The sequence below is a fragment of the Arvicanthis niloticus genome, chromosome 26, assembly GCF_011762505.2.
Source record: "Arvicanthis niloticus isolate mArvNil1 chromosome 26, mArvNil1.pat.X, whole genome shotgun sequence".
NCBI classification, from domain to species: Eukaryota; Metazoa; Chordata; class Mammalia; order Rodentia; family Muridae; genus Arvicanthis; species Arvicanthis niloticus.
This window is the reverse complement of record NC_133434.1, coordinates 20,666,013-20,686,949: the sequence shown is the minus strand read 5'-3', so window position 1 is coordinate 20,686,949 and position 20,937 is coordinate 20,666,013. Positions and strand designations below refer to the sequence as shown.

The following is a 20,937-nucleotide window of genomic DNA, read 5'->3' as shown; positions in this document are numbered from 1 at the left end:
GGGCATTTATTCCGCCATGCTCCCAGAATCCAGGCTCCTAACATGTGCATGGAACTCCATTGACCTGCACTGTTCAGTCATGTTCAGGGCAGTGCAGCCCCGCCCAAAGAGCACAGGTAGAGGGCATGACTACAGGCCTCAGGACCTAGAGAGATTTATATACTAATGAGATGCCTGAAAGCCAGAGGGCAGAGCCAATTAAGTATTCTTTCCCAGCCCCTCCCCCCTCCCTATTTAACTCAGGTCTGCCCTGAGTTTCACAGGGGTGCACATCCAGATTCAACCATCATCAATCATGCCAATAAAGCCATTTTGGAAACCCAAGGACTTTCTCGTGTCATTGGGGCTGCGCCATGTGGAACTGTGGAGAAGACCTTTAATGAGCCACTATAGCCACAACCACCATGCTTAACTTCCCACCTGGAGGAACTTTCAGTGTTCCCAGACACCTTACCCACACACACCCATTTCCTACATGTTTCCATCACTCCAGAGGTTATGGTAGGAGGGGTACCCACCTCGGATGTGCACATCCCCATCTGTTAGAAGCAACACAGCTGGTGGGTGCACCTGGGAGGAATCTTGAATCAAAATGCTTCCACTGGACTTGATGGCCATAAAATATGTCAGCCATTAGCTCCGTAACTGGGTGGCCTCCCTAGGCAGAAAAGTGCTGTGTGAAGCTACACCTCTGGTCATTCTCTGGGGCCCTCTGTATCTAATCCTGCTTGCCACCCACCTGTTAATGGTCGACTTGTGCAGGAAGATGTTGCAAGATTTGGTCCTGTAAGTGACACTCTTGGGTTTGAACTTGCCTTGCTGAGTAACCTTACCTGGCCTCACCTAGAGGGATAAAAGAAATACAAGCAAGGAGTTAGGGTTGGAAAGAGGTGGAAGCCTGGTGAGCACCTGATCCTAGAGGAAGCACCTGGATGAGGTAGGGGTCAGGACCGACCATCAGCATGCCCTTCACCAGCTCCTCTTTGCACTTTGCGCTGTACTCATTGCACTGAGCAGAGGGCAGTGTGCACTCAGAGGGCTTTCCCATGAGGAAAGCCTCATAAATGTTCTCTGAGAACTGCTTGATGAGCCATGGGGAGGCAAAGTGCAGTGTGAACAGACACCCTGCCTCAGGACTGGGCATGGGAGCTCTGGGAGAAGTGGAGGGAGTGCTCAGGAGGCCTCCTTGGGGGCCAGGCTGACCGTGAATGAAGAACAAGCTGGGGGCATAGAAAAGGTTTTCTTCTTCGAGGTAGTTTTCCCTGGAGGTACAGTCCTGCCAGTGCAGTACCTCCTACCAGCCAATTACAGCCCATGCAAAGGCCAAATGGTCCCTGTCACTGTCATAGCTCAGCAATGCCTTCACTTGGGAGAGGAGAATGTTGTACAGAGGACAGCAGAATAACTAGAGTCCATCTCAGCACAATGGGTGAGGTGTGAATAGACAGCAAGAGGGCTATAGGATGCACTAGGACTAAACTTGTCTACCTCTGCCTGGTTCTGAAAACTGGTGCTGAAGGTGTCCTGGGTAAGACAAGAAACAACCACCAGCAGTGGGTGCAGGCAAAGGAAGATGGTAACCAACAAACACTATGGCCTTTGCCAGTCAGGAGTCAGTAGAGATGTGTGTCAGGCATTACCCCAAGGTAGTTAGGTACTCCTGCTAGTCCAGCACCCCTGCAACAGTGCAGCTGTCAGTCCCTCTCACAAGCCACTCTACAGCCCAACCATTCCTAGCCTCCATTTACTGATCTTCTGGAGCAGTATCACAGCCTCATTCATTGCCTTGATAGTTGGACTGTCCACAGCTTTAGAGAGGAACTCCACTGCCTAGAGCAAAAAGAAACATGCTCTCACAAGCCTGTGTCCTATCTGCTTTATCTAGGAGCCAGCCATTTTCTAACTCTGCCTCTGCTGCACTGTCTTTTCAGGCATGTGGATTTTGGCTTGTAGCACCAGGTTCTCAAGACGTGTGCATAGGATCTCTGGCACTTGGAAAAAGACCATTTTCTCCAGCCAGCTCCTCTGGGAGCAAGTGGTAGGCAAAACCTGACTGGCCGCAGCCTGCCTTGCCTTGGTGCTAAATCACATTTGCTCTCAACACCCACACAGTCTCCAAGCAGGACACCAGGGGGAAGGCAGAAAACCAACATGTGCTACAGGCCTTGTCTACCCACATCTCCAGTCAACCTCATCACCTCTCAAGAAGAACATTTCCTATATGTGTGGCCCTCACACAAAAAGAATGTCTAGAGTAGATTGAGAAAAGGGGCTACCTGGGAACTGGAACCATTCCCCAAGGTTAGTTGGGCCCACAATAGAGGCACCACCTTGGTCTTCAGGTCATAGTGTTCCTCCTTATGCAGACTGCCATACATGACATGCACAATGTTGTTAACTGTGATGGAGATTTCAGCAATGTTGGTGGCCAATACGATCTTGCATACCCCAAGTGGAAGCTGTTAGAATATGGCCTTCTGGTCCATCATGGGGTACACTGGTGGATAGCAAGATACAAAAGGGCTTTACACACTGTTCAGCCAGAAGAGTTCCATATTGAAGGCAAGGCAAGAATTTGGATCCCTCACCCAACCCTGATACAACTGAAGTCCAAATGATCAACGTGAGAAACAAGTATAGGCTGGGTCACTCCCTACCACAAAAAGCAAGACTCACTACTGTGCAGAAGCTCACCTGGTAAGATGAAGTACTTGCTTTCATGCATGCCCTGGGCCCCCCTGAGCCATTGTTGCACTCCTTTGATTTCTTGCCAGCCAGGCAGAAAGCACAGGATCCTACCTGTAAAGGGATCCTGCAGCCATGAGCTGGTTGGTCCAGCTAATAGGGGAAAGGGTGTAGCTGAAAATTGGGGGGAAGCACCCACCTGGCTCCCCATGGGCATTGATGTGCAGAATCAGATCTGTCACAAGGTCCAAATCAAGTGCACATTCATCTTCAGACTGGAGTGGGGGAAGAAAGGCCACTCACAGTCATGGGGTAGGGAGTCACACACAGGAACACAGTGAAGGTGAGCAGCTACTCAGTATGTAAACTCTAGCCCACACATACTTGTCCCACATAAAGCATGATTATTCCCCAGTTTGTATCAAGGAGATAGGATTGGGAAGAAAATAATGATCTATCATAAAGCTAGGGAGGAAGGAATTCAAAGGAAAGCTCCAGACCCTGAAATACAAGGGTATTCCTCACCTCATGGTGTCAATGCCAGTGTGGGTATTGTTATTTACCCAGCTTAGCCAAGACATCTTCCAGGTAGTGTTCCTTGATGGGATACATGAAGCCAGGTACCTTGATAACAGGGCAACCCCCAAAGTATCAGGAAAATTGCTCATTATCTCCTGTAGCACTCAGGAGCACTAACCACAGGGCTGGGTTGAACCACTGCAGACTCTTGAGAAGAATCAGCAGGAAATATGTGTTCACATCCCACTCATAGACCTCGTCTATAATGATATGGCTTTCCGTCCAGGCTGGGGTTGCTCTGTAACTTCCAAAGCAGGATACCCACAGTGCAGAAGAGCAGTGCCCCACCTCAGGCTGGAGGCTTGCTTTCCAGGCATACCTGGAAAACCATATTCCAAAGCAAGGAGGGGCCAACTGAGATCCTTCGAAGTTGTGTGATGATCACAATGCAGCAGGCACTTCGACCCTCAGTCACATAGTGTTCCAATAGCAGCTGAGGTATACATGTCGTCTTCCCACAGCCTGTGTCCCCAGAGATGTCTGTCTACTACTGGGTGTTGTTTAGTGGCACTGAGGATAGTGTCCCGATGAGGGTCCACAGGTAGCTGGTGGGCCTCTTGCCAGATTGGCCCTCTCCTGCACCACAGCTCTAGCAGGATCTGGCTCAGGCACACCTCCACTGCTTCTGACAAGAGTATGTATGGCTTGCCTGTGATAGGATCACTCAAGGGTCCTGAGTCCTTGCCTAAAGGCAAGATGTCATCACTCTGCAGCTGGAGTTCTGGGGAAATCCATGAACCGTCCACCACCTACTAGAGGATGAAGAAGCAGTAAAATAACAGAGCACCTGCCTTCCTCCTCCATGTAGTCAGACCTCCAAAGGCTTCAAATGAGTCACATAGTTGGGGCCCAACCCACAGAGAAGAGAACTTAGGCTGTGGCTACCCTGACAACAGTCTGGAGACTGGAAGAGTTCTCTTTGCAGTTTTGCCTATGCCTGAGGGACTTAATAGCAGTCCCAATATAAAAGCGTAGTAATCATTGATATAATTTTAGGAATTCTTTTTTTTCCATTTTTATTGGATATTTTATTTACACTTCAGATGCCATCCCCTTTCCCCATTCTGCCGCCCCCCCAGAAAACCCCTATCCCATGCCCCCTTTTTCTTTTTGCACTTATACATTTTTTAAAAAATGTTAATCAAAGGCTTTATAAGTTTGGTATTTCTCAATCAGAGGTGAAACAGACAACCCAACCTAGATATAACAACTATCTTTGACTGATGGAGATACATGAACATCTGCCTCCCTGTCTCCCCCCCTTTCTGTCTTTCATCACCTAGCTTCTCCTCTCCTTCTTTTCCTCCTCTTCTTACTCTTTCTCTTCCTCTCAGTACTCCTCCCACCTTAGCTCCTCCTACATATCACCCTTCCTGTTAAAATAAAACTTTTCTCTCAAAATACAATTAGAGCATAATTATGCCAATTTGTACCAGTGAGGTACAAGATAGTCCTAATACTCAGTCCATCATTTTGTTGACTAGCCAGAACCTCTGTCATCTATCCTAACTAAAACATTTAGTTCTGAACCTGGCTTTAGGATGAATGTCAGCTAAAGACCATTCACTCAAATGTTTTCTCTCAATGTAAATAGCCAGGATTGGCTATGAGGCTATAAGTTTTCAACCCCATCAGAAATCCAGAATGACTGAGTTAACTATAATTGTGGGAACTACAAAGCATAGCTTCTAAAACTTAGCCAATTTATAGAGACCTCTAAACACCTGGACATTCCCTCTACTACAAAACGTTGGAGCATCTGTTCTTCTGCCTTCAGGCCCAGGATCATCTGACAGACCTTAGTGCTGCAGAATTATTAAGGGCTGATTACTCTGTCTAGGCAGATATAATCAGTCGACTATTCTGCAAGTGTGTCCTTTTCTGGACAGTAATTTGTCTGTAGAAGGAAAGGGGCAATTCTTGTCTAGTGGCTGTCTCACCACAACTGGAGTAACTCCAAAGATGCTCAATTTCTTCTTAAAATTCAATATAGGAAGCTGTCCAGAGCAGACAGGTCTCTAATCAAAATGAACATTAATACAGAAATGTTTGTCATGTCAATTCTGTGGATTTTTGATGTTTTGAAAACCAGCTATCCATGTAAGGTAATCTGGACTGTTGCCTGTTAACTCCACTCAGCTATTTCTAAATAAAACATAGAAAACACCCTAACAATAAATTCCAAGTCACGAATTTGCTATAGTCCCTTAACTCACAGGCTGACCATCTCAAATCAGTTACAAAAGTTAAAGAAGGACTGGGTCTAAGCCTTGTATTCCTAAATGTGTTATACTGGTACAATGCCTATGAGAGTAACAATATTCATCTCACTCTTATATCACTAAGAAGCTCAGGCCAATGAAAACCTTAAAATTTGTAATCAAAGTAAATTGGTGCCATTTAAGAATTTATATCTTCATCTTGACAATAATTATACAGATTTCTACTAATAGGTTATGGCTATGCAGTAATCCCTAGCTAATCCTCTCTATTTCCACAAAACCACTACTTTTCCCTAGACAGACAGCCCAAGATTTACCACCTTAGTCCCCAAGCCCAGGGAATAGGGGCACTGACTCTTCATTAGTTTCTTTAAGCTGATTATGAGCATTGAGATATTAGAAGAGTAGTGGGGGAAAGAGCAAATTGATAAGCCTCTGATGCTGTGTCTTCACTGCATCGAGATGGAATTCCCAGACCTCAGAGGTTTGAGAAGGTCTGCCCAGCTTGCTTGTTGAGTAGATACACCAAGGCTGATCATTCTGCAATATACAATTCTCAAAACAAATTTTAGTGTCAAGATAGTTTTATTTATTTATTTAATTATTAATTTATTTATTAGATCCTTCATTTGCACTTCAGATGCCATCCCCTTTCCCCATTCTCCCCTCCTTAGAAAACCCCTATTCTATGCCCCCTTTTGCTTTTTGCATTTATACATTTTTTTTAAAAAATGATGCTCATAGGCTTTATAAGTTTGGTATTGTTCAATCAGAGGTGTAACCCACTTCCAAACCTAGATATAACAACTATCTTTGACTGGTGGAGATACATGAACATTTGCCTCCCTGTCTCCCCCCTCTTTCTCTCTTTCATCACCTAGCTTCTCCTCTCCTTATTCTTCTCCTCTTCTTACTCCTTTTCTTCCTCTCAGTACTCCTCCCACCTTAGCTCCTCCTACACAGCACCCTTCCTGTTAAAATCAAACTTTTCTCTCAAAATACAATTAGAGTATAATTATGCCAATTTGTACCAGTGAGGTACAAGATAGTCCTAATACCCAGTCCATCATTTTGTTGACTAACCAGAACCTCTGTCATCTACCCTAACTAAAACATTTAGTTCTGAACCTGGCTTTAGGATGAATGTCAGCTAAAGACCATCCACTCAAATCTTTTCTCTCAAGGTAAATAGCTATAAGTTTTCAACCCCGTCAGAAATCCAGAATGACCAAGTTAACTATAATTGTAGGAACTACAAACCATAGCTTCTAAAACTTAGCCAATTTATAGAGACCTGTGAACACCTGGACACTCACTCTACTTCAAAACATGGGAGCATCTGTTCTTCTGCCTTCTGGCCCAGGATTATCTGACAGACCTTAGTGCTGCAGAATTATTAAGGGCTGATTACTCTGTCTAGACAGATATAATCAGTCGACTATTCTGCAAGTGTGTCCTTTTCTGGACAGTAATTTGTCTGTAGAAGGAAAGAGGCAATTCTTGTCTAGTGGCTGTCTCACCACAACTGGAGTAACTCCAAGGATGCTCAATTTCTTCTTAGAATTCAATATAGGAAGCTGTCCAGAGCAGACAGGTCTCTAATCAAAATGAACATTAATACAGAAATGTTTGTGATGTCAATTCTAAGGATTTCTGATGTTTTGAAAACCAACTATCCATGTAAGGTAATCTGGACTGTTGCCTGTTAACTGCTATTTCTAAACAAAACATACAGAACACCCTTATAATAAACTCCAAGCCATGAATTTGCTATAGTCCCTTAACTCACAGGCTGACCATCTCAAATCAGTTACAAAAGTTAAAGAAGGACTGGGTCTAAGCCTTGTATTCCTAAATGTGTTATACTGGTACAATGCCTATGAGAGTAACAATATTCATCTCACTCTTATATCACTAAGAAGCTCAGGCCAATGAAAACCTTAAAATTTGTAATCAAAGTAAATTGGTACCATTTAACAAATTATATCACTTGTTCTTTCTTCTTCATGAGCTTCATGTCATCTGGTAGTTGAATCTTTGTTGTTTCAAACTTTTGGGCTAATCTCCGCTTATCAGTGAGTAAATACCATGTGTGTTCTTTTGTGATTGGGTCACCTCACTCAGGATGATATTTTCTAGTTCCATCCATTTACCTAAGAATTTCTCGAATTCTTTCTTTTTTATAGCTGAGTAATATTCCATTGTGTAAATGTACCACATTTTTTTGTATCCATTCCTCTGTTGAAGGGCATCTGGGTTCTTTCCAGCTTCTGGCTATTATAAATAAGGCTGCTATGAACATAGTGGAGCATATGTCTTTGTTATATGTTGGGGCATTTTCTGGGTATATGCCCAGGAATGGTATAGCTGGGTCTTCAGGTAATGCTATGTCCAATTTTCTGAGGAACAACCAGACTGACTTCCAAGAGTGGTTGTACCAGCTTGCAATCCCACCAACAATATAGGAGTGTTCCTCTTCCTTCACATCCTCACCAGTGTCTACCATCACCTGAGTTTTTGATCTTAGCCATTCTGACTGGTGTCAGGTGGTATCTCAGTGTTGTTTTGGCTTGCATTTCCTGATAACTAAGGATGTGGAGCATTTCTTAAGGTGCTTCTCCTCCATTCGTGTTTCCTCAGTTGAGAATTCTTTGTTTGGCTCTGTACCCCATTTTTAATGGGGTTATTTTGTTGTTTGGTGTCTAATTTCTTGAGTTCTTTGTATATATTCGATATTAGCCCTCTATCGGATATAGGATTGGTAATGATCTTTTCCCAATCTGTTGGGTGCCGTTTTGTCTTGTTGACAGTGTCCTTTGCCTTACAGAAGCTTTGCAATTTGATGAGGTCCCATTTGTCAATTCTTGATCTTAGAGCATAAGCCATTGGTGTTCTGTTCAGGAACTTTTCCCTGTGCCTAGGTATTCAAGGGTCTTTCGCACATTCTCTTCTATTAGTTTCAGTGTATCTGGTTTTAAGTGAAGGTCTTTTATCCACTTGGATTTGAGCTTTGTACAAGGAGATATGAATGGATTGATTTGCATCCTTCTACATGTTGACCTCCAGTTGAAACAACACTATTTGCTGAAAATGCTGTCCATTTTCCACTGGATGGTGTTAGCTCCTTTGTCAAAGATCAAGTGACCATAGGTATGTGGGCTCATTTCTGGATCTTCAGTTCTGTTCCATTGATCTTCATGCCTGTCTCTGTACCAATACCATGCAGTTTTTATCACTACTGCTCTGTAGTACAGTTTGAGGTCAGGGATGGTGATTCCCCCAGAAGTTCTTTTGTTGTTGAAAATAGTTCTTGCTGATTTGTTTGAGTTGATTTTATATCCAGCCACATTGCTAAAGTTGTTTGTCAGGTTTAGGAGTTCTCTGGTGGAAGTTTTAGGATCACTTAAGTATACTATCATATCATCTGCAAATAGTGAAATTTTGACTTCTTCCTTTCCTCTCTGTATCACTTTGACTTCCTTTTGTTGTCTAATTGCTCTAGCTAGGACTTCCAGTACTATATTTACTAGGTAAGGTGAGAGTGGGCAGCCTTGCCTAGTCCCTGATCTTAGTGGGATTGTTTCAAGTTTCTCTCCATTTAGTTTGATGTTGGCTACTGGCTTGCTGTATATTGCTTTTACTATGTTTAGGTATGGGCCTTGAATCTCTGATCTTTCCAAGACTTTTAACATGAAGGGATGTTGAATTTTGTCAAAGGCTTTCTTAGCGTCTAGTGAGATGACCATGTGGTTTTTTTCTTGGAGTTTATTTATGTAGTGGATTACATTGATGGATTTCCGAACATTGAACCATCCCTGCATTCTGGGATAAAGCCTACTTGATCTTGATGGATAATTGTTTTGATGTGTTGTTGGATTCAGTTTGTGAGAATTTTATTGAGTATTTTTGCATCAATATTCATAAGAAAGATTGGTCTGTAGTTCTTTTTCTTTGTTGGGTCTTTCTGTGGTTTAGGTATGAGCGTAATGGTAGCTTCATAGAACGAATTGGGTAGTGTTCTTTCTGTTTCTATTTGATGGAATAGCTTGAAGAGGATTGGTATTAGGTCTTCCTTGAAGGTCTGAAAGAATTCTGCACTGAAACCATCTGGCCCCAGACATTTTTTGGTGGGAAGATTTTTAATGAGTGTGTCTATTTCTTTAGGGATTATGCGACTGTTTAGATGGTTTATCTGCTCCTCGTTTAGCTTTGGTACCTGGTATCTATCTAGAAAATTGTCCATTTCATCCAGGTTTTCCAATTTTGTTGAGTATAGGCCTTTGTAGTAGGATCTGATGATTTTTTTAATTTCCTCTGTTTCTGTTGTTATGTCTCCCTTTTCAGTTCTGATTTTATTAATTTGAATACTGTCTCTGTGCTCTTTGGTTAGTCTGGCTAACAGCTTGTCTATCTTGTTGATTTTCTCAAAGAACCAGCTCCTGGTTTTGTTGATATTTTGTATAGTTCTTTTTGTTTCGACTTGGTTGATTTCAGCCCTGAGTTTGATTATTTTTTGCCATCGACTCCTCTTGGGTATATTAGCTTATTTTTGTTCTAAAGCTTTCAGGTTTGCTGTCAAGTTGTTAATGTATGCTTTTTCCATTTACTTTTTGTGAGCACTTAGAGCTATGATTTTTCCTCTTAATACCGCTTTCATGGAGTCCCACAAGTTTTGATATGATGTGTCCTCATTTTCATTTAATTCTAAAAAGTCTTTAATTTCTTTCTTTATTTCTTCCTTGACCAAGTTATCATTGAGTAGAGCATTGTTCAGTTTCCAAGTGTATGTGGGCTTTCCATTGTTTTTGTCCATGTCAAAGACAAATCTTAGTCCATGGTGGTTTGATAAGGTCCTAGGGATTATTTCAATCTTTTTTATCTGTTGAGGCCTGTTTTGTGACCAATTATATGGTCTCTTTTGGAGAAGGTACCATGAGGTGCTGAGAAGAAGGTATATTCTTTTGTTTTAGGATGAAATGTTCTATAGATGTCAGTTAAGTCCAATTGGTTCATAACTTCTGTTAGTTTCATTGTGTCTCAGTTTAGTTTCTTTTTCCATGATCTGTCCATAGCTGAGAGTGGGGTATTGAAATCTCCCACTATTATTGTGTAGTGTGCAATGTATGCTTTAAGCTTTAGTAAAGCTTATTTTATGTATGTGGGTGCCCTTGCATTTGGGGCATAGATGTTGAGAACTGCGAGTTCCTCTTGGTACATTTTTCTGTTAATGAATATGAAGTGTCCTTCTTTATCTTTTTTGATTACTTCTGGTTGAAAACTGATTTTATTTGATATTAGAATCACTACTCCAGCTTTTTTCTTGGGACCATTTGTTTGGAAGATTGTTTTCCAACCTTTTACTCTGAGGTAGTGTCTGTCTTTTCCACAGAGGTGCATTTCCTGAATGCAGCAAAATGTTGGGTCCTGATTACGTATTCAGTCTGATAGTCTATGTCTTTTTACTGGAGAATTGAGTCCATTGATATTAAGAGATATTAAGGAAAAATGAATGTTGTTTCCTGTTATTTTTGTTATTGGCAGTGGAGATATGTTTGTGTAGCTACCTTCTTTTACGGTTTTTGGAAGATTACTTTCCTGCTTTTTCTAGGTTGTAGTTTTCCTCCTTGTGATGGAGTTTTCCACCAATTATCCTTTGAAGGGCTGGATTTGTGCTGAGATACTGTGTAAATTTGGATTTGTCATGGAATATTTTGGTTTCTCCATCAATAATGATTGACAGTTTTGCTGGGTATAGTAGTCTGGGCTGGCATTTGTGTTCTTTTAGGGTCTGTATAATATCGGTCCAGGATCTTCTGGCTTTTATGGTCTCTGGTGAGAAGTCTGGTGTAATTCTTATAGGACTGCCTTTATATGTTACTTTACCTTTTTCCCTTACTGCTTTTAGTATTTTTTCTTTGTTTTGTACATTTGATGTTTTGACTATTATGTGGCAGGAAGTATTTCTTTTCTGGTCTAAACTATTTGGAGTTCTGTAGGCTTCTTGTGTATTTATGGACATCTCTTTCTTTAGGTTAGGAAAGTTCTCCTCTATAATTTTCTTGAGGATATTTACTGATCCTTTAAGTTGGGAGTCTTCCCCCTCATCTATACCTATTATCCTTCGGTTTGGCCTTCTCATTGTGTCTTGGATTTCTTGTATATTTTGGGTTAGTAGCTTTTTGTATTTTGCATTTTCTTTGACAATTGTGTCAATGTTTTCCATGGTATCTTCTGCACATGAGATTCTCTCTTCCATCTCTTGTATTCTGTTGGTGATACTTGTGTCTATGACTCCTGATCTTTTTTTTAGGTGTTCTATCTTCAGGGTAGTCTCCCTTTGTGATTTCTTTATTGTTTCTACTTCCATTTTTAGATCCTGGATGGTTTTGTTTAATTCCTTCTCCCATTTGGTTGTGTTTTCTTGCAATTCCTTAAGGGATTTTTGTGTTTCTTCTTTAAGGGTTTCTATCTGTCTACCAGTGTTCTCCTTAAGTTCTTTGAGATCGTTATTTATGTCTTTCTTAAAGTCCTCTATTATCATCATGAGAAGTGATTTTAATTCTGAATCCTGCTTGTCTGGTGTGATGGGGTGTTCAGGGCTTGCTCTGATGGGGGAACTGGGTTCTGATGATGCCATGTAACTTTGGTTTCTGTTGCTTACAATCTTACGCCTGCCTTTTGCCATCTGGTTATATCTAGTGCTACCTGTACTTCTGTCTCTGATTGAAGCCTGCCTTTCCAGTTATCTCACTTATGTCTGGTCTTCTAGGGGTCCAGATGTCTCTGTGATCTTTTCCAGCTGCACTTAGTACAGTGGTATCTCTAGGATGCCTCAGCATATGGTGCCTCCAAGGTAGCAGTCCAGCTAGGTGTCTGCTGTTCTGGGTGCAGTGTCTCCTCTAGGATATCTCAGGATATGTTGTCTGACGATCTGAGTTCAGTTGTTCCTCTGTGGTTCTGGGTTGAGTGGACCTTCCAGTATGTCTCAGGCGGAATCCGGGGTCCACACAACAGCAGACTTGGCAGAGGTCCAGTCTAGGCCTCAGATCCGGGAGATGGGCAGAAGGGGGGTGCTAGCTAACGCTGGCTGTGGGATCCGTGGAGCCTCCAGAATGTCTCCAGCGGGATCCAGGGTGCACACACCAGCAGGTCAGCCGGGGAGAGGTCTGGTCCAGGCCTCAGATCAGGAAGAGGGGTGAGGGGCGGAAGGTGAGTGCTAGCCGGAAGGCTCCAGGAGTGGGGTATCTGCTGGAATCTGAGCACTCACAGCACCCAGCTATGGGCTCAGGGCAGTGTGTGGGTCTTCCTACCTAGGCTGGCTGTTGGATCGGTGGAGCCTCCAGGATGTCTTGGGCAGAATCCGGAGTCCACACAACAGCAGACCAGGCAGAGCAATTTTAGAAATTCTTATAGGATCATCATTAAGACTTAAGAAGTTATATATTTGTCTATATAGTATCACTACAAGACAGTACATCTTCGTGGATCTGCAGAGATTTGTTACAAAAGGGTGTGCTATTGCTTAGTGATAGTTGCATATGTCTAATAATAATAATAATGGAAAACACATATTAATAGCAGGAAGTTTTCCTAAAGTTACGTCCACCACAGCCTTGCTAATGGGGCACACTCATTGTAGATTATATATAATAATCTGAGGCAAGCATTTTAGGATGATCATCTGCTAATTATTAGCTTGTCCCATTATGCCTCCTGACAATGTGACCATGTACTCTGAAAGATGCATAAGTACTGAAGACAAAGAAAGTAGTAGTCATTAGCAGTAGAGTAGTCGTTAGCAGTAGCAGTAGTCATTAACAGTAGTAGTAGTCATGTATGTAGTGATTCATTAGGAGCCGTTCATCCTCTCCTTTCCTGTTCCTCTGCCTAGAATTTTTTTCCCTTAGAACTTTTACTTTATTAGATTTTTTTTTCTTTTCCCCACTTAGGACCTTTCTACTTTTCCCCTCAAATAGCTTTCATAGGATACTTTTTACATTTAATAAACTATATAGCAACTTCTCTGAGTGTCTTTTCTTCCTGAGACCTCAGACTAGCAGAGGTAACTTAGAGCCCAGTAGTTCCTGCTGAGAGTGCAAAGGCTGTTTGCCTAATTCTCTGCTGTTAGGGTACAGGTGTTAATCACCTAAGCCTGCAGTCTTTAACCCTCAGAAGTTTTTAGCATAGTACAAGGCCATTTGCTTAACATTTTGCTGGTTTTAGGACTGGGATGCAAGTGCCAGAAATGGCAGTTTCTGGCCACAGGATCTAGGATAACATGTCAGCTACAGTAGCATAGTAAGTGAACTTTTCTAGCACAGGTAAGTTAACTTTTATTACAGTAATCCTAAAAATCTTATAAGGCCCAAGGCCTTATCCTGAATCTCATAAGACCAAGTCTTAACCACCACCACCACCACCACCACCACCCACCCCACCCACCCACCACCCACCCCCACTCCCACCCACCCCCCATCCTCCCACCCCCCACCCCCCACCCCCCCCACCCCCCACCCCCCCATCAATGCACTTCCATTCACCCCCTCCCCCTGCCCCCCTCAGGAAGAGCAGGACTAGGAGAAGAAAGAAGACTTCTCCTCTCACCCACACTGGGGCTGGCCCCAGGCATTTAAAATGGCACCTTGAACAGGGACTTCTTTAGGTAAACCCCTTCCCCAAATTTCTGTGTGTATATCAGAAAAGCTAGGAGTCTTGCCTAGGGCCTAGCTAGCCCTCTGATTTGTGAAAGTTAGTTCAGGACAGTAATCTGAGTGGCCTGAGAGAGGGCAAAACACACTTGAAAGAGAGTACCAATGCACTTAAAAGTGCCCATGCACTTGAAAGAGAGTGCCAGGAAAACAAACTCCCTCCTCCAGCCTGAAAGAAGGCACCCCTACCCTACCCCAGCCTGAAGGAAGGCAAGTTTGCTTGAAAGAAAGCAACCCCCCTCCAGGTTGAAAGAAAGCTATCCCAAGCCTGAAAGAAGGCAAAGGTACCCCACCCACCCTACCCCAGCCTGAAAGAAGGCACTCCTATGGGTTGCTGTTAAATATTTAGCTCTAAGAATTAAATCTGTGTGTTCAGCCTGAAAAAAGGTATCCAGTGTATTATTGATAATTACATAGTTGTCTGTAGCTTTTAGTAGGAGTTTTATTGACTAGTATTAGGAACTGGCCTGCTAGTTGGTACTGACCCTGTTAAATGTAAATAGTTTGTAGCTACTAGTGGATATTCCAACAAATACTGCTAGCACCAACGTGAATCAGGATGGGACAAAGTGAATCTAGAGACAGTTTTTCACAGATGTTATCATGTATACTCTTAAGAAAAAAAGTCATTGAGGTTAGCACTAGCCAGCTGACTGACTTTCTTCAGTTTTTACAGTCAGTCCCTGGTTCTCAGAAAGGGGAAGTTTAGATGTGGATACATGGGGGAAAGTAGGGTTAGATATTAAAAACTGGTTTACAGAGACTGGAGGATTGGGCATACCCCTTACAGCATTTGCTATTTGGAATGTGCTTAGGAAGGCATTGGGGATGACAAAAAATCATATGTGCTCAGGAGACAGTAGATTCACCTTGTGAGGGGACTCCGTTACTACAGTCTGACTCAGGATCTAAGAAAAGTGTTTATTTCTCGACAAAAAAGTCTGAGAAAAGTAGCTCAGAAGAGAGTAGTGGTGAATCAGAAGAGGAATGATCAACCTCAAATGAGGAATCTGACTCTGAAAAGAAAGTAACAAAATATCATAAACATAAGTGGCCTACCTTGCAGCATTTAAACATTAGTCATTCAACAGAACCCCCTGAAAAACATTAAAAAAGAAAAAAAACCAAGGGGCTTATTGGTTCTGCTGCTGGTGTACTTCAAGCTCAGCAACAGGGCAAATTGTTAGGCTGCTTTCCAGTGAGTATGCAGAATAACAAAGAGGATAAGGATCTTTTGTGGGAACCTTTGGCATTTAAATGTTTATGACTCCTCATGATTGGTTTAAAATTGCCAGAGCCTATCTAACTAAAGATGAATTTTTACAGTGGATGAATATATTTAAGAACTTGGCTCAAAAAGAGTTATCTAAGATGTCTGAAAAAAAGAGGGGAGTAAAAGAGTTAAAATATGAAATGTTTATGGGTACAGAAGAGTGGTTTGAAGAAACAAATTAACAAAAATGGCAAAGGAATCTCTAGTAAATAAATCAGCTGCAGCCCTAGAAGCTTAATAGAGATTCAAATACTAAAAGGCTTGCTAATATAAAACAAAAACCAGAAAATCTTTCTGAAGAATCTGTTGCTCAGCTAACAGATGCTATAGAAAAAAATAGTTCTTAGCTATGAACCAAAAGATATGGTTTTAAAACAACTGGACTTTGAGAATACTGCACTTGCTTGCCAGTCTCTTCTAAAGACAATTTAAAAATCTGGAAATTTATTTAAAGCATGTATTGAGGTTGCTACTTCATATTTTCAAGGTGTACCCATTACAACAACCTCACAAGGCCAGAACACTATCCAAAATCTTACTAATAAAGGACAGAAAAAAATTAATAAATCAGGCTTGGCTTGCAAAAGTTATTCAAGTAAGAAGCCTGGACCTATCAGCAAACAATGTCCTAGTAAGGCAACAGATGCCATAAATTTTAATGCTCCTGGCCACATTCAAAACAGAAATCCAACAGGGCATCATCCTTATCTGAAAGGGTACCACTGGTGTAAAGAGTGCCAAACTAACTTTTATAAATATGGTACTGCCTTATCCGGTACTACTACAATCCCTAAATATACAAAAGTTTTATCAAGTCAGGAAAACTGTGTGAGGGACCTACCTCAGGCTCCTCAATCAATAGAGGTAATTCAACAGCCTCAGGTGACCAATGCATTTGTCAAAAAAGAGCCATCTAATAGCTGCAGCAGGCAACCCCACGCAGCACAGGACTGAGCCTCCACAAAAAATATTTACTTATGACTTCTCCTCAAATAGGATACCTTAATTATTAAGATCTTAAAAATTTTTTTCCTCACACAAGAAATGTTTACATACAAACAGAGCTGGTAAAGATAGCCACTAAGGACAAGCCCCTTTCTAAAACTTGCAACTGTTTTACAGCTGTTTTTACAATTTTAGCCCCAACTTTCAGAATTACAAGTCTTGCTTCAATTTAGACATTGCCTTTTCTCTATTGGACAGGCTCAAGTTCATTCTATGCTTTTTGGTCCTATGCATGAAGGTAAGGATTAATTTAATTTCTTAACAAAAGCCTGTTGTTTCTCCTACAAAGGTAACTTAGCAAAATCTTACATCACAAATCATTGCTCTCAGTGAAAATGCCCCTGCATTCCTGCAGAGCTGTTAGCTCAGCTTGGGAATTAACCCCTGATGACCCTGGGTCCTTTGTGACTTAAAACAGAGAAATGTTACACATGTACTGTCTTTGGAAAATTAGCCTTTATTTCTATACTCTTAGTTCTCATCGCTATTTATGTATTTTCCTAACTTGGGAAAACTTTCAAAGATTGATACAGTATTTGTTTCTTTGGTTTATAATTCCAAGGGCTTAAAATCAGACTATGTCCTTGCTTAAACTTAAGAAGCATTTAAAAATTGGGTTTTAACTCTTAGTTTCTCATATTCCACTGATATTCCCTATAGTTCACAGGGACATGCTATTGTGGAATAAGCTCATCAGACCTTAAAAAATATAGACATCTAAATTATGAAATGAAATCATAATTATTCATCTCCTTATGTTTTATTTTAAAAGTCCATTTCAAAACATTCCAAGCCACCACTAAAATAAAGAACTACTAACTGGATAATAAAAAAAGACTGGATGTTTTTCTGGGAGAAGCTCTGTTTATATATTTACAGGACCCTATAGATGCCAGACCAGCTGATTGTGCCAGGTCTTCTCCATGGATAGAGACTTCCACACCTGCCACTTCCTTCAAGCCCAATTCAGCCATCATCATCTGCAGACTCTTCACCCACTCCCGTGAACTCAGCAAAAGAAGATACTGAAGACATGGTTCCTGATTGCATCTGATTGGACATTTAATTCTATACCCCAAAGATATAAGGGATATAAAATTGTTAAATATAAATCTATATGTATCATTTCCTACCAGAATGCTATTTGACCAATTGTATAACTTCACCATGTGTCATAATGCCTTTTCTCATTGTATACTAACTACTTTATGTTTTGTCAACTATTATTTTCTCACAGCCTTGATGTAATGCTTCATTTGCCTTGTTTGCTGTGGTACAGACTGTTAATTCTCCTTCATGACCTAAGAAATTTATACCCGGACTTATCTTAGGCATTACTGCCTTGATTGCAATTTAGGGTCAGTTGCAGCTTCTGCTGCCTCCCTATCCCAACAGGTACACACTGCTAATTGTGTTAACTCCTTGACAAAAAATATTCCTTTAGCACTGATTACCCAGAATAGGATTGATAGAGGTTTAACAGATAGAGTCAATGCTTTAGACGAAGCCATCCTTTTCATAGGAACTCAGGTTCCAAATATTAAAACACGTTTAACTACCTCATGTCATGCCAATTTTAAGTGGATTTGTGTCACTCCTTTGCCCTACAATGGGTCAGAAATGTCCTGGGAACAGATACAGGCACATCTACGTGGTGTGTGGAACAATTCACAACTCGCTATTGATATGGATACTTTACATTCCCAGATCAGTGTCATCAGTCACTCAAGACTGAAGAATTCTTCGGCAGTAGAATTGGCTGATTATTTTTCAAATTTAATCATAAATTTTGTTAAAGATAATTCTTTATGGAATTTTCTTATAAATTTGGGAATTATTATAGGATTAGTTATTCTACTTCTGATCCTTCTTCCAGTCAACTTTAAATGCTTAGGGACTGCTATCAAGACTTCTCAAAGGGAGATATATATGCTTCATTTATATTATTTGAAGGGAAGAATTGCCAGGAGCCATAATGAGACAAGCTAATAATTAGCAGATGATCATCCTGAAATGCTTACCATGGATTATTATATAATCTGTGACAAGTGTGCCTCGTCAGCAAGGCTGTGGGGGACATATTTTAGAAAAACTTCTGGCTATTAATATGCTTTTCCTATTATTATTATTATTATTATTATTATTATTATTATTATTAAACATTTGCAACAATCACTAAGCAATAGCACACCCCTTTGGTCTGGCTATTAATATGCTTTTCCTATTATTATTATTATTATTATTATTATTATTATTATTATTATTAAACATTTGCAACAATCACTAAGCAATAGCACACCCCTTTGGAGAAGATCTCTGTAGATTCACGAAGATGTACTGTCTTGGAGTGATGCTATATAGACAAATAGATGACTTCTTAAGTCTTAATGATGATTCTATAAGAATTCCTAAAATTATATCAATGATTATTAAGCTCTTTTATAATGGGACTACTATTAGGTCTCTCTCTAATTAGTCAAAACTGCAATTAGAACTCTGCCAGTCTCCCAAGCGTTATCAGTTAATTGTCCCTAGATAGTAACCAGACTTTCTCCTGCTCAGAGCACATTCCAAGAGGTCATAAAACAATTAACCAAAGGTCACTAAAGGAAACTCACAATATATTATAGGTACCAGGACAGAAGAGAAAATATTGCCTGGGTTTATTTATACAAAACTTCACTAATTTCTTAGTTGTAGTTTTAAACCTTTGGTGAACCTGTGGAGCTAGACAGGTGATAGATGTTTGGCTAGATAATTACTCCTAATGGATATGCATGTAAACATTCTGTGTTGTAAACTTCTGTTTCAATTTATGATTTGAATTTTGGTGTGAACTTGTGATGAACTTTGTAACACGTGACCATGTACTCTGAAATATGCATAAGTACTGAAGACAAAGACAAAAAGTGAGTAGTCATTAGCAGTAGCAGTAGAGTAGTCGAAGATGTAGACCTTCATCAGGAGCTGTTCGTCCTTCCCTTTCCTTTCTCCTTGCCTAGAATTTTTCCCTTAGAATTTTTTCTTTGTTAGAATTTTTTCCTTTTCCCCACTTAGGACCTTTCCACCTGTCCCTTCAGATAGCTTTCATGGGATACTTTTTACAATTAATAGTAAACTCTATAGAAACTTCTTTAAGTGTCCTTTTTTCCTGGGACCTCAGACCAGCAGAAGTAAGTTAGAGCCCAGCAGTTCCTGCTGAGATAGAACAGAGGCCACATTGCCTAATCCTCTGCTGTAAGGCTATAGGTGTTAATCACCCTAGCCTGCAGTCTTTTACCCTCAGAAGAAGTTTTTAGGACTTTTTAGAAGTTATCATCAGCATTCCAGTACAAGTCAGAGAGCCCGAAAACCCTGAGACCTTCAGACATTAAACTCATCAACAGAGTCCTACTCTGTGCCCCTGCCACTACCCTCTCAGAGCTGGGTGGACCCAGCAGGGAAGTGTGAATGGTTTTCTATACAGTAGGTTTCTTCATTACATGGTATAATGCTTTTTAGCTGTAATATAGGTACTTATTGTACATTCTATACAAAACAGTGAAATATGCATGGCTGGGTGATAAATTGTTTATGTGTAAATCTAAACAACATGTCTTAACATAAACATCACCATTAACACGCATTGAGTGTTTTGAGTTTTTCTAATCGTTGTCTTTTACTCGGGAACTACAAATGGTTTCTTTTCATGTATTTATACAGAAGGTTTCTTCATTACATAGTATAGTCCTTTTCAGCTGTAATATAGGTACTTTCTTGTACATTCTATACAAAACAATGAAAAATGCATGGACGGGTAGTACAATGTTTATGCAAAATTCAAATCAAGATGTCTTAAAAGAAACATCACCGGTAACATGCATTCAGTGTTTTCAGCTTTGTAATAGTTGTCTCTAACTCGAGAACTGTGAATGGTTTTCTTTTCATGTATTTATACAGTATGTTTCTTTATTATACTAGTATAATGCTTTCTAGCTATAATATAGGTACTTACTAGTAAAAATTATACAAAACAATGAAATATGCATGGCTGAGTTGCACAGTGTTTATGCAAAAATTAAAATAACATTTCTTAACAGAAACATTACATGTAACATGCATTCACTGTTTTCAGCTTCTAATAGCTCTTTTTATTCTTTTTTCTTTTATTGGATATTTTATTTACATTTCAGATGCCATCCCCTTTCCTCATTTACCCTCCCTAGAAAACAATTATCCCATACCCCCTTCTCCTTTCTGCTTTTATACAATTTTTTTTAATGTTAACCAATGGCTTTATAAATTTGGTAATGCTCAATATCAATCAGAAGTGTAACCTAATACCCAACCTAGATATATCAACTATCTTTGACTGGTGGAGACATGTGAACATCTGCCTCTATGTCTGGCCCCCCTCTCCTTTCTCTCTCATCACCTAGCTCCTCCTCTCCTTCTCCTCCTCTTCTCCTTACTTCTCCTCTCTGTA

At 40.6% G+C, this 20,937-nt stretch overlaps 1 pseudogene; it reads right to left on the bottom strand.

Annotated features, from left to right (window-relative positions):
• Positions 1-471: 471 nt before the first annotated feature.
• The window catches only part of LOC143438744 (ATP-dependent RNA helicase DHX30-like), a 34,239-nt pseudogene continuing 13,773 nt past the window's right edge, over positions 472-20,937 (bottom strand).